Here is a 14,119-nt window from a genome sequence, read left to right as displayed (position 1 = left end):
ATACTAGAACATATTAAAAACAATCATCATTGGAAATTTCCTATGTGCCAGAAGTTCCCAGGCTCTTCTACACATCCTTACTTCCCTCCACATTTTCAGAAGCAAAGATTGAGTCACTTGATTAGGAAGATGTCTTGTACAAAGACAATTAAACAATTCCCACTGCTCCTATTGCCTTCAATATGAGTTTTTAAAATGTACTGGTTCTTGAGTACTTGCTTGTTCTTTGTTGTACTAGGACTCTATTCAAAAGTCACACTACAGTTAAACTTCAAGAGAATTCTGTTGACTTGGACATTAGAAAAAGGTGGAGTAGGTAGCCCCAAGCTCTTGTTCTACACATAAATATTGAAAAACAAGCAAAAATTGTCATAACCAACATTCTCAAAACTCTGGAAAAAGAGTATAAAGCTTGCAGCAGTCAAGTAAATTTTAAATCAAGAAAAATCAACTTAAAAATGCTCCTTGCTGTCAAGAAAATCTTGTTACCACGAACTAAGAACAGTGAGCACACACAACAAAGAATGCAGTCTATGAAAAAAGTTGTTTGGAAAAGTCACTAGACAGACTATTATAGTCTTCAACATGAAGAAAAAACAGCAAACTCTAAGGTAGAGAGAGAATCTCATTTCCAGAGTTACCATATTATAATATTCAAATGTCCAGTTATCAACAACAAAAAAATCACAAGGTATACAAAGAAACAGAAATAAATGGCCCATCAAAGGAATAAAATAAGTAGAATGAAACTATCCCTGATGAAGACTAGACGTAGGACTTACTAGACAAAGACTTTAAGACAACTGCCTTAAATATGCTCAAAGAGCAAAGGAAAAACATGGACAAAGAACTAAAGGAAATAAAAAAATAAAGTATGGAAAAATAAGAATATCAATATAGAGATAGGGATTGTTTTTATAATAGAAACCAAACAAAAATTCTGGATGTGAAAAATACAATAATTGAAAAGATAAATAAATTAAAGGATTCAACAACAGGTTTCAGCATGTAGAAAAAAATATCAGTGAACTTGAAGATATGACAATTGAAATTATCAATCTGAGGAGCAAAAAGAAAAAAATGAACAAACATGAGTACAGTTTACGGGATATGTGGGACACCATTAAGGAGATCAATATATGTATTATGAAAGTCCCAGAATGAGAAGACAAAGAGAAAGGAACAGAAAGAACATTTGAAGAAACAATAGTTAAAAACTTCCCACCTTTTATGAAAGACATAAATCTAAACATTTAACAAGCTCAACAAATTCCAAATAAGGTAAAATGAAAAAGACCCAAACTGAGAGTTCATAATCAAACTGTTTAAAATCAAAGAGAAAGAGACAGTCTTGAAAGCAATGAGAGAGAAGTGACTCATTACGTACGAGGGATTCTCTATAAGATTAACAGCCAATTTCTAAAACAAACAAATCAGCAAACAAAAAACATGACAGCCAAAGAGAGTGGGATGACATATTTAAAGTGCTGAAAGAAAAATAAACGTGTTAATTGAGAATTATTTCTATATCCAGCAAAACTGTCCTTGAACAAGGAGAAGGAAATTAAGACATTTCCAGATTAACAAAAACTAAAAGAGTTTGTTATCACTAGACCTGCCTTACAAGAAATCTCAAGAGGATTCCTTCAGATTGAACTAAAAGGACACTAGACTGTCACTGGAAGCTGTATGAAGAAATAGATATATCCAGTAAAGGTAAATACACAGGCAAATATAAAAGCCAGTATTGCTGTATTTTTGGTTTGTAAATCCATTTTTTTGGTACATGATTTAAAAGACAAATGCACAAAAAATAATTATAAACCTACATTTGTCAACATAAGAAACATCCAAACCTGTAGAGAAATTTTATAAGATTTTATTTAAGCCAAAACTGATGGCAATTTCCAGGAAGCAAGATCTCAAATGCTCTGGAGAATAGCAGGGCTTTTTTTTTTTTTTAATGCAATTGAAATTAAGGAGGGAACATAAGGAAACTTACATGGAAGTGAGAGAAAACAAGGAAGGGATTTAATTACAAGATAGTTAACAAGATTATGTTCTCTCTTGAGGTTGGTTACAGGTTATTTCAAAGGTATGTTAACCTAGATGCACAGAAACAATGGACATAGCTTGCTTAAGGCAAAGATAAACATTTTACTAAAAAAGTTATATGCCTGGGGTATGACTACCCCTCATGACCTACCCATTGAGGAAGTTATAATCAGACCAGCCTGTGAGGTTAGTTCCATAGGACCACTTTATTGTCCATATGCTATTGGGCACACAATGCATAATCTATAATACGAACAACAACATAAAGGGAGTGTGGAGCTACATAGAAGCAGAGTTTTTGTATGCTATTAAAGTTAAGTTGATATCAATTCAACTAGATTGTTATAAATTTAGGTTGTTAATGCAATCCCCATATAAGCCACAAAGAAAATATCTTTAAAATATACTGAATAGGAAATGAAAAGGGAATCAATACAAGTCACACACACACACACACACACACACTCACTCACACACACACACACACACACACACACACACACACAAATAATCCACTAAACACAAAAGAAGGCAGTAATGAAGAAAATGAGGGACAAAAATGATATAAGACATACAGAAAACAAATAAAAAATGACAGAAATAAATACTTCCTTATCTGTAATAACTTTAAGTGTAAATGGATTAAACTCTTCAGTCAAAAGGCAAAGACTAGCAGAATTTTAAAAAACTAAAATTTTGTGCTTTCTAAAAAAGATTCACTTTAGTTCTAAAGACTCAAAAAGGTTGAAAGTAGTATAATAGAAAAAGTTATCCCATGCAAATAATAACCAAAAAGGGAGTTGAAATGGCTCCATTAATGTCAGAGAAAATAAAGTTTAAGTCAGAAACAGTTAGAAGGGACAAAGGATGACATTAAATACTGATTAAAAGTTAAATTCACCAAGAAGGTATAATAGTTACACACATATGTGAACCAAACAACAAAGCCGAAAGTAGGTATGTGAAGTAAACAATGACAGAGTCAAATGAGAAAGAGATAGTTCTACAATCATTGCCACAGACTTTAACACACCACTTTCACAAATGAATAAAACATCTAGATGAAAGATTACTGAGAAAATACAGGGCATAAACAGCATAATAAACCAATCAGATCTACAGATATGAGGTGTGATAAAGAATATGGTGAATGTTTCAATTTAAAAAAATGTATTACAGTAAAAGACACATTGCTATTAATCCCCCTCAAAAATACTCTCCCTTACTTCGAACACACTTATCCTATCATTCTTGCCACTTTCTGGAGCAGTTCTGGAAGTCTTTTTTCATGAGTATCTTTACTTCATCCTCTATCATGACAATGCTCCATGTCACACAGAGCTTCTAGTACAGCAATTTCTGTCAAATAAAAACATTACAGTGTGTCTTCATTCACCTTACTCACCAGATTTGGCACCATGAGATTTCTGGCTCTTCCCCAAAATCAAAATGACCATGGAAAGAAAAGGTTTTGAATCAATTCAGGACATCGAGGCAGCCATGATTAGGACAACTAAAGACACTCATGAAAGAGGACTTCCAGAACTGCTTCAGAAAGTGGCAAGAACAATGGGATAAGAGTGTTTGAAGCAGCGGAGCATTTTGAGGGAGATTAATGGCAATGTGTCTTTTACTGTAATAAATTTATTTTTATGTAAACATTCACTGTATTTTTGAACACACCTCATATATACAGAACACTTCAGCCTGAAACAGCAGAATATACACTCTTCTTGAGTGCACATGGAACATTCTCCAGGAGAGATCATTTGTATTGTGAGATTCTCACAATAAAAGTCGCAATAAATTCAAAAACTTTGAAATCATACAAAGTATCTTCTGATATCACAATAGCATAAAGTTAGAAATCAATAAGAGAAAGAAAACTGGAAAATTCACATATATGTGGAAATTAAACAACAATCAAACAACTCTTAAACAACCAACAGATCAAAGACTAAATCACAGGAGGAATTAGAAAATAGTTAGATATGAACGAAAAGTAAAACCAAACATACAAAAACTTGTGGGATTCAGTGAAGGTAGTTCTCAGAGGGAAATTTATAGCTGTAAATGCCTATGTTAAGGAAAACAAACATCTCAAATCAAGAGCCTAACTTTATATCTTGAGGAGCTAGAATAAGAACAAATTAAACCCAAAGATAGAAGAAGGAAAGAAATAATCAGGATTCAAGCAGAAATAAATAAAATAGAGAATAGAAAAATAATAGAGAGTATCAATGCACCCCAAAATTGATTCTTTGAAAAGATCAATAGAATTGACTAAATTTTAGCTATGCTGAATATATATATATATATATATATATATATATATAGAGAGAGAGAGAGAGAGAGAGAGAGAGAGAGAGACACACAGAGAGACAGAGACAGAGAGAGACAGAGACAGAGAGAGACAGAGACAGAGAGACAGAGATAGACAGAGACAGAGAGACAGAGATAGAGAGACAGAGAGAGAGACAGAGAGAGAACAGAAATAACTAAAAGCATAAATGAAAGTGAGATCATTACTACTGTCCTTACAGAAATAAAAAAAGATTATAAAAGAGTATTATGTACAGCGATATGCAAACAAATTAGATAATCTAGCTGAAATGGACAATTTCCTAGAAATATACAAATTGCCAAAACTGACTCAAGAAAAAATAGAAAATCTGTACAGAGTTATAAAAAAGATTGAATCAGTAATAAAAAAGCCTCCCAACAAAGGAATTCTAGGACCAAATGTCTTTATTTGTGAGTTCTACCAAACATTTAAAAGAAATTAACTTGAATCCTTTCTAAGCTCTTCCAAAACAAAAAAGAGGAAGAACCACTTCCTAAGCAATTTTATGAGAACAGCATTACTCTGATACTAGGCAAAGACATCATAAGAAAAGAAAATTACAGACAAAGATACCCTATGAACATAGATTAAAAATGTCAACAAAATACTAGTAAAGTGAACTCAATAGCATTTTAAAAGGATTATACACCATGACCAAATGATACTGCTCCTAGGAATGAAAGGGTGCTCCAACATAAGAAAATCAATCAGTGTGATACATCATATTGATAGCATGAAGAAGAAGAAGAAGAAGAAGAAGAAGAAGAAGAAGAAGAAGAAACCCCAAAACATGACCATCACTATTGATACAGAAAAGGCAACTTGATAACTTCAACATCATTTCACTATGAAAATACTCAGAAAACTAGGAATAAAAGGGAGCTTGCTTAACATGATAAATGGTATTTATCAAAAATCTACAGCTAACATCATACTCAATGGTGAAAGACCAAATCTTTTTTCATAAGAACAAGACAAGGATGTCCACTTTTATCACTGCTATAAAACATTGTACTGAAGTTCTAGCCAGAGCAATAGACAAGAAAAGGAAATTAAAAGCCTCAAAATTGGGAAGGGAAAAGTAAAACTATCTCAATGCATAAATGACTAGATTCTACATCCAGAAAACCCCAAAGAGTCCACAAGAAAACTACTAGAGCTAATAAATGAATTCAACAAAGTTTCAGATACAAGATTAACACAAAATCAGTTGTGTTTTTGTACAGTAGCGATGAATAATTCAAAAAGGAAATTAAGGCAATTCCATATAAATTAGTATCTAAAAGAATAAAATGTGGACTTCCGGAAAAATGGCGGCGTGAGGTGAGCCTCTGTAAAGCTCCCCCGGAATTTACAAAGAATCGAACAACAAAAACTCCACAAAGGACTCCCTGCACAGCAGACAGGCAACATGAAGAGGCCCACTACCGACTGAAATCACCTACAGGTGGGAGATTCACGCGAGTAGAGGGAGGAGGAGGAAAGGGAGAAGCGCGCGGAGACGGAGCCGCGCGGGCGCAGGACGCAGACCTAGCTCAGTGCGCCGAGCTCGCTGCTTCCCGGAACTACCGCAGCTGCGGGAGAGGGAAGAACTCGGACTGCTAGGGCTCCGCTTATGGCCCACAGGGCTGAGGGGACAGCATATACCACGGCTGAACCCAACGCTCACGGCTGAGACCTCGGAGAAAAGACTGAGGGAAAAAGGCTGAAAACGGTGGTTTAAGCCCGCACTGCCGAGCAGAGAACGGAGCCTTAGGCACTGAGACTAGCCGCCCCCTCCCTCCCCTCCCAGAGCTCGCCCCGCCCCCACCTGCCCGGTGCTAGAAGCGAAACAGTAGCAGTGTCAGATCAAAACAACAGAAAATTTGCTGTTTTGAGATCTGTGGACCGCAAACACAAATTCACAGCCCAACTAGTTCCAGCAAAGGGGAGAGACCTGTGGAAGTAGGACCGGCTGTGGTGGTGGTCGCCGCCATTGCTCTGGGCCACCTTTCACAACTCACCCCGCCCCTGACCCCACCTATCTGGGCGGATCCCTGCAGGAGTAAACAGAACTGCTGAAATATACGGGCTCTGAATCAGCAGCTGGAAGAGCTTTCGAACATCAAAAGCTCTCCGCATACCCACCGGGACACTGCGCCCTGTGACCTAGACGAACTATTAACAGAGGAGAAGCCCATCTCCCAGGGAATCCCCCCTTTGCGTGAGAAGTTGGAATAGTGCAGAGAAAACATAGCATTACTGTGTGGGAGAAGAAAAATAAGTTGCAGTTGGAGAAATAATAAAACATTCTACCAACAAGTACTGGCAAACAAAAGAAAGACCGCTTTCTATCAACCTGTTGCAGAAGTCACTCCTGTAGATGTCTAGGAAGAGAAATAGTAAACCAGCAATCACCATGAATAACCAAGGCAACAAGATAGCTCAGAAAGAAAGTGAAAAATCTCCAGAGAAGGCACTTAAAGATACAGAAATATGTGACTTAAATGACAGAGAATTCAAGATTGCAGTTCTGAAAAAACTCAACGAGATACAAGAAAACACAGATAGGCAGTTAAAGGAACTCAGAAACTCAATCAAAGAGCAGCATGAGCATTTTACGAAAGAGATTGAAATCTTAAAAAAGAACCAAATAGAATTTCTGGAGATTAAGAACTCAATAGAAGAAATTAAGAATGAAATAACCAGCTTAGGTAATAGAGTTGACCAGATGGAGCAAAGAATCAGTGACATCGAAGATAGAAACCTGGAAATGACACAAATTGAAGAAGAAAGAGACTTGAGACTTAAAAGAAATGAAAGAACTCTACAAGAACTTTCTGACTCCATCAGAAAGAGCAATATAAGAATAATGGGCATACCAGAAGGAGAAGAAAGAGAGAAGGGAACAGAGAATATATTCAAACAAATTGTCGATGAGAACTTCCCAAATTTGTGGACAAAACTGGACCCTCGAATCCAAGAAGCAAACAGAACACCTAGTTACCTCAATCCCAACAGACCTTCTCCAAGGCACATTGTATTGAAGCTGTCTAAAATCAACGACAAAGAAAGAATCCTCAAGGCAGCCAGGGAAAAGAAGACGGTAACTTACAAAGGAAAGCCCATTAGATTATCATCAGATTTTTCAGCAGAAACTCTACAAGCCAGGAGGGAGTGGAACCAAATATTCAAACTATTGAAAGAGAGAAACCATGAGCCAAGAATAATATATCCAGCAAAGATATCCTTTAGATATGAAGGAGGAATAAAGACCTTTCCAGACATACAGAAGCTGAGGGAATTTTCTAATACACGACCTGCACTACAAGAAATACTAAAGGAGGCTATTCGACCACCATCAACAGGGACAATTTGTGGCAACCACAACTCAAAAAGGGGGAGAGTAAAGGCCTGAACCGGAATATGGCAATGGAGAAAGTAAGCGTGCTGAAGAAAATGGAATACTCTAAATATCAAACTTTCTTTTACATAAACTTAAGGGTAACCACTCAAAATAAATCCAGAATTGAAGTATATACTGAAATAAAAAAAGAAACAGAGGGAAACATCATAGAATACCACCACACAGAAATAATAGACAACAACAAAAAGGCAAAGAAACAATGGAGACACAACCTTACCAGAAAACTAAGGATAGAATGACAGGAAATCCTCACATATCAATAATCACCCTAAATGTAAATGGACTGAACTCACCAATAAAAAGGCACAGAGTAGCAGATTGGATCAAAAAACTAAACCCAACCATATGCTGTCTCCAAGAGACACATCTCAGCTACAAGGACAAGCTCAGACTCAAAGTGAAAGGGTGGAAATTGACACTCCAAGCAAATGGTACCCAGAGAAAATCAGGTGTAGCCATAATGATATCAGATGAAACAGACTTCAAGGTGAAAAAGATAACAAGAGACAAAGATGGACATTTCATAATGGTGAAGGGGACTGTACAACAAGAAGACATAACAGTCATCAATATTTATGCCCCCAATCAGGGAGCACCGAAATACACCAAGCAACTACTAACAGAACTAAAGGGAGAAATTGACCAAAACACAATTATACTAGGGGACTTAAATACATCATTGACAGCTATGGATAGATCATCCAAACAGAAAATAAATAACGAAATAGTAGCCCTAAATGACACATTAGATGAAATGGACATAATTGACATTTATAGAGCACTTCATCCTACAACATCAGACTATACATTCTTTTCTAGTGTACATGGAACATTCTCAAGGATAGACCATATATTGGGACATAAAATCAGTCTCAACAAATTTAAGAAGATTGAAATCATACCAAGCATATTCTCTGATCACAAGGCTTTGAAATTGGATATCAACTGTAAAAAGAAAGCGGGAAAAAACACAAATACATGGAGATTAAATAACATACTTTTAAAAAAGGACTGGGTCAAAGAAGAAATTAGAGGAGAGATCAAAAGATACATAGAAACAAATGACAATGAAAATACATCCTACCAAAATTTTTGGGATGCAGCGAAAGCAGTTTTAAGAGGGAAATTTATCTCACTACAGGCCTATCTCAAGAAACAAGAAAACTCCCAAATAAATAACCTCATGTTACACCTTAAAGAACTAGAAAAAGAAGAACAAGTAAAACCCAAGGTCAGCAGAAGAAAGGAAATAACAAAAATCAGAGCCGAACTAAATGAAATAGAGAACAAAAAGACAATAGAAAAAATTAATATGACAAAGAGCTGGTTCTTTGAAAAGATTAACAAAATTGACAAACCCTTGGCTAGACTTACTAAGATAAAAAGAGAGAAGACACTGATTAACAAAATCAGAAACGTAAAAGGGGAAGTTATCACGGACACCACAGAAATACAAAGGATCATCCAAGAATACTATGAAGGACTATATGCCACCAAATTCAACAACCTAGAAGAAATGGACAAGTTCTTAGAAACATATAGCCTTCCAAGGCTGAACCATGAAGAACTGGAAAATCTAAACAGACCGATCACCAGTAACGAAATTGAATCAGTCATCCAAAACCTTCCCAAAAGCAAAAGTCCGGGACCAGATGGCTTCACTAGTGAATTCTACCAAACCTTCAAAGAGGATCTAATACCAATTCTGCACAAACTCTTCCAAAAAATTGAAGAAGAGACAGTACTCCCTAACTCATTCTATGAGGCCAACATTACCCTGATACCAAAACCTGGTAAGGATCACACACAAAAAGAAAACTACAGACCAATATCTCTAATGAATCCCGATGCAAAAATCCTAAATAAAATTCTAGCAAATCGAATACAACAATGCATTAAAAAGATTATTCATCACGACCAAGTGGGGTTCATCCCCGGGGCACAAGGATGGTTCAACATACGCAAATCCATCAATGTGATACATCACATAAACAAAATAAAGGACAAAAATCATATGATTATATCAATTGATGCAGAAAAAGCATTTGACAAGATACAACATCCATTTATGATTAAAACACTTAATAAAATGGGTATAGAAGGAAAATACCTTAACATAATAAAGGCCATATATGACAAACCCTCTGCTAATCTCATAATTAATGGAGAAAAACTGAAGCCCTTTGCTCTACGTTCAGGAACACGACAGGGATGTCCCCTATCACCTCTGCTTTTCAACATAGTGTTGGAAGTCCTTGCCAGAGCAATCAGGCAAGAGAAAGAAATAAAAGGCATCCAAATTGGGAATGAAGAAGTTAAATTATCACTCTTTGCAGATGACATGATGCTATATATAGAAAACCCTAAAGACTCCACCAAAAAGCTATTAGAAACAATCAACGAATACAGTAAAGTTGCCGGCTACAAAATCAACGCACAAAAGTCCATTGCCTTCCTATATACTAACAATGAAATCTCAGAAAAAGAAATACAAAAAACAATAACTTTTGCAATTGCAGCAAAAAGAATAAAATACCTAGGAATAAACTTAACCAAGGATGTGAAAGACCTATATGCTGAAAACTATAAGACAGTTTTGAAAGAAATTGAAGAAGACACAAAGATATGGAAACATATTCCGTGCTCATGGATTGGAAGAATCAACATAGTTAAAATGGCCATATTACCCAAAGCAATATACAGATTCAATGCAATCCCCATCAAAATCCCAATGGCATATTTTAAAGAAATAGAACAAAAAATCATCAGATTTGTTTGGAACCACAAAAGACCCCGAATAGCCAAAGCAATCTTAAGGAAAAAGAACAATAATGGAGGTATCACACTTCCTGACTTTGGCTTGTACTACAGGGCTACAATAATCAAAACAGCATGGTATTGTCAGAAAAACAGACACATAGACCAATGGAATAGAATTGAGAACCCAGAAATAAAACCACACAAATATGGACAGATAATTTTTGACAAAGAAGCTAAAAACATACAATGGAGCAAAGACAGCCTCTTCAATAAATGGTGCTGGGAGAATTGGATAGCCACGTGCAAAAGAATGAAACTGGACTGCTATTTGTCACCATGTACCAAAGTTAATTCAAAATGGATCAAAGACTTAAGCATAAGACCTGACACAATAAACTGCATAGAAGAAAACATAGGTACTAAACTTATGGACCTTGGGTTCAAAGAGCATTTTATGAACTTGACTCCAAAGGCAATGGAAGTAAAAGCTAAAATAAACAAATGGGACTATATGAAACTTAAAAGCTTCTGCACAGCAAAAGAAACCATTGACAAAATAAAGAGGCCACCAACTGAATGGGAGAAGATTTTTGCAAACAGTGCCTCCGATAAGGGGCTAGTATCCAGAATATACAAGGAACTCATGCAACTCAACAACAAAAAAACAAACAACCCAATTGAAAAATGGGCAGAGGACCTGAAGAGACATTTCTCCAAAGAGGACATACAAATGGCAAATAGACATATGAAAAAATGCTCAACATCACTAATCATCAGAGAAATGCAAATCAAAACCACAATGAGATATCACCTCACCCCAGTCAGAATGGCTATCATCAACAAGACAAATAGCAACAAATGTTGGAGAGGCTGTGGAGAAAAAGGAACCCTCATACACTGTTGGTGGGAATGCAGACTGGTACAGCCGTTATGGAAGGCAGTGTGGAGGTTTCTCAAAGAATTACGAATAGAATTGCCATATGACCCAGCAATCCCTCTTCTGGGTATCTACCCAAAAAATCTGAAAACATTTAGAGATAAAGACACGTGTGCTCCAATGTTCATTGCAGCTTTGTTTACGGTGGCCAAGACATGGAAACAACCAAAATGTCCTTCGATAGATGAATGGATAAAGAAGTTGTGGTATATATACACAACGGAATACTATTCGGCTGTAAGAAAAGATGATATAGGAACATTTGTGACAACATGGATGGATCTTGAGAGAGTAATGCTGAGCAAAACAAGTCAGACAGAAAAAGCAGAGAACCATTTGATTTCACTGATATGTGGTATATAAACCAAAAACAACAAAAGAACAAGACAAACAAATGAGACACAGAAACTCATAGACACAGACAATAGTTTAGTGGTTGCCAGAGGGTAAGGGGGGCGGGGGTTGGGGGGTGGGAGATGAGGGTAAGGGGGATCGAATATATGGTGATGGAAGGAGAACTGACTCTGGGTGATGAACACACAATGGGATTTATAGATGATGTAATACAGAATTGTACACCTGAAATCTATGTAATTTTACTAACAATTGTCACCCCAATAAATTTAATTTAAAAAAAAAAAAAGAATAAAATGTTTAGGAATAAATTTAACCAACAAAGTTTGAAAATAATTTCTTGCTAAAAATTTCCTTGACAAAGTTAAAATTTTCACACTTCCCAATTTCAACACTTACTACAAAGCTACAGTAATTAAAACAATTAGGACTGGTATAAAGATAGACATATGGAGAAGTGGAATAGAGAGTTCAGAAATAAATCCATACATCTATGGGCAATTGAGTTTTAATTCCTTCCGATAGGAAAATAATAGTGTCAGTAACAAATGGATTTGGGATATCTTAATTATCAACGAAAAAAACCTAAGTTGGACTCCTGCCCCACACTTTATACAAAAATTAAATAAAAATAAATCAGTGGGGCTGGCCCGGTGGCTCAGGCAGTTAGAGCTACCTGCTCCTAACTCCGAAGGCTGCCGGTTCGATTCCCACATGGGCTGTTGGGCTCTCAACCACAAGGTTGCCAGTTCAACTCCTTGACTCCCGCAAGGGATGGTGGGCTCTGCCCCCTGCCACTAAGATTGAACACGGCACCTTGAGCTGAGCTGCCTCCTGGATGGCTCAGTTGGTTGGAGCGCAAGCTCTCAACCACAAGGTTGCTCGTTGGACTCCCACAAGGGATGGTGGGCTGCGCCCCCTACAACTAGAAAATGGTAACTGGACCTGGAGCTGAGCTGCGCCCTCCACAACTAAGATTGAAGGACAACAACTTGACTTGGAAAAAGTCCTGGAAATACACACTGTTCCCCAATAAAGTCCTGTTCCCCTTCCCTAATAAAATATTTTAAAAAAAATAAATCAGTGACCTAAATTTAAGGACTAAAGTCCTTAAAAGAAAATAGGAGTAAATCTGCATGACCTTTTTATTGTCAAGAGATTCTTAGATATAACATCAAAATCATGAATCACAGAAAAATATAGATAAATTAGTCTTTGTTAAAATTAAAAACTTTTGTGCACCAAAGGATATTATGAAGAAAGTGAAATGACAAACTATAGAATGGGAAAAATATTTGTAAATCATATATTTGGTAAGGGTTTACTATCTAGAATTTATAAAGAATTCCAACCACTCAACAACAAGACAAACAATCCCAGCTGTTTGTAAAAACAATTGGAAAACAATGGGTGAAGGACTTGGACAGACATTTCTTCAAAGAAGATATACACATGGGTCAATAAGCACATGAGAAGCTGCTTAACATCATTAGTTATCAGGGGAATGCAAGTCAAAATTGCAATAGGATACCACTTTACATCTACTAGGATCACTGTGTTTTTTTTTTTTAAAGAAAAATAACAGTATTGGTGAAGATATGGAGAAATTGGAACTTTCATACATTGTTGGTGAGAATGTAAGAGGTGGTAGCCTCTGTGGAAAACAGTTTGCCAGTTTCTCAAGAAGCTAAACATAGAATTATAGGTACTCGATGACTCAAAACATCTACTCCTAGTTATATATCCCCAAATAATTGAAAACAGGGACTCATGACTCAAACAGATATTTGTATGCCAATGTTAATTGCAGTATTATTCACAATATCCAAAAAGTGGAAAAAACCCAAGTGTCCACAACACATGAATGGATAAGCTAAATGTAGTATACATAAAATGTAATATTTTTCAGCCATAAGAAGGAATGAAGTTCTAATGCATTCTATGACATAGAGGAATCTTGAAAATATTATGTTAAGTGAAAAAGCAAGACACAAAAGGATAAACATTATGTGATTGCACACATGAAATATCTTGAATAGGCCAATGGAGACAGAAAGTAGATTAGAGGTTACCAGGGGCTGGGGTGGAAGGTAGGGAAGAATGTGGAGTTATTGCTTAATGGTTATAGAGTTTCTGTTTGGGATGATGAAAAGTTTTGGAAATATATAGTAGTGATGGTTGCACAACATTGTGAATGTAATTAATATCACTGAATTGTGCACTTAAAGTGGCAAATAATATATATATATATATATATATATAT

The sequence above is a fragment of the Rhinolophus sinicus genome, chromosome 17 (assembly GCF_057876585.1).
Source record: "Rhinolophus sinicus isolate RSI-liver-muscle chromosome 17, RSI-T2T, whole genome shotgun sequence".
In the NCBI taxonomy this organism is placed as follows: domain Eukaryota; kingdom Metazoa; phylum Chordata; class Mammalia; order Chiroptera; family Rhinolophidae; genus Rhinolophus; species Rhinolophus sinicus.
This window is presented reverse-complemented; position numbering follows the sequence as displayed.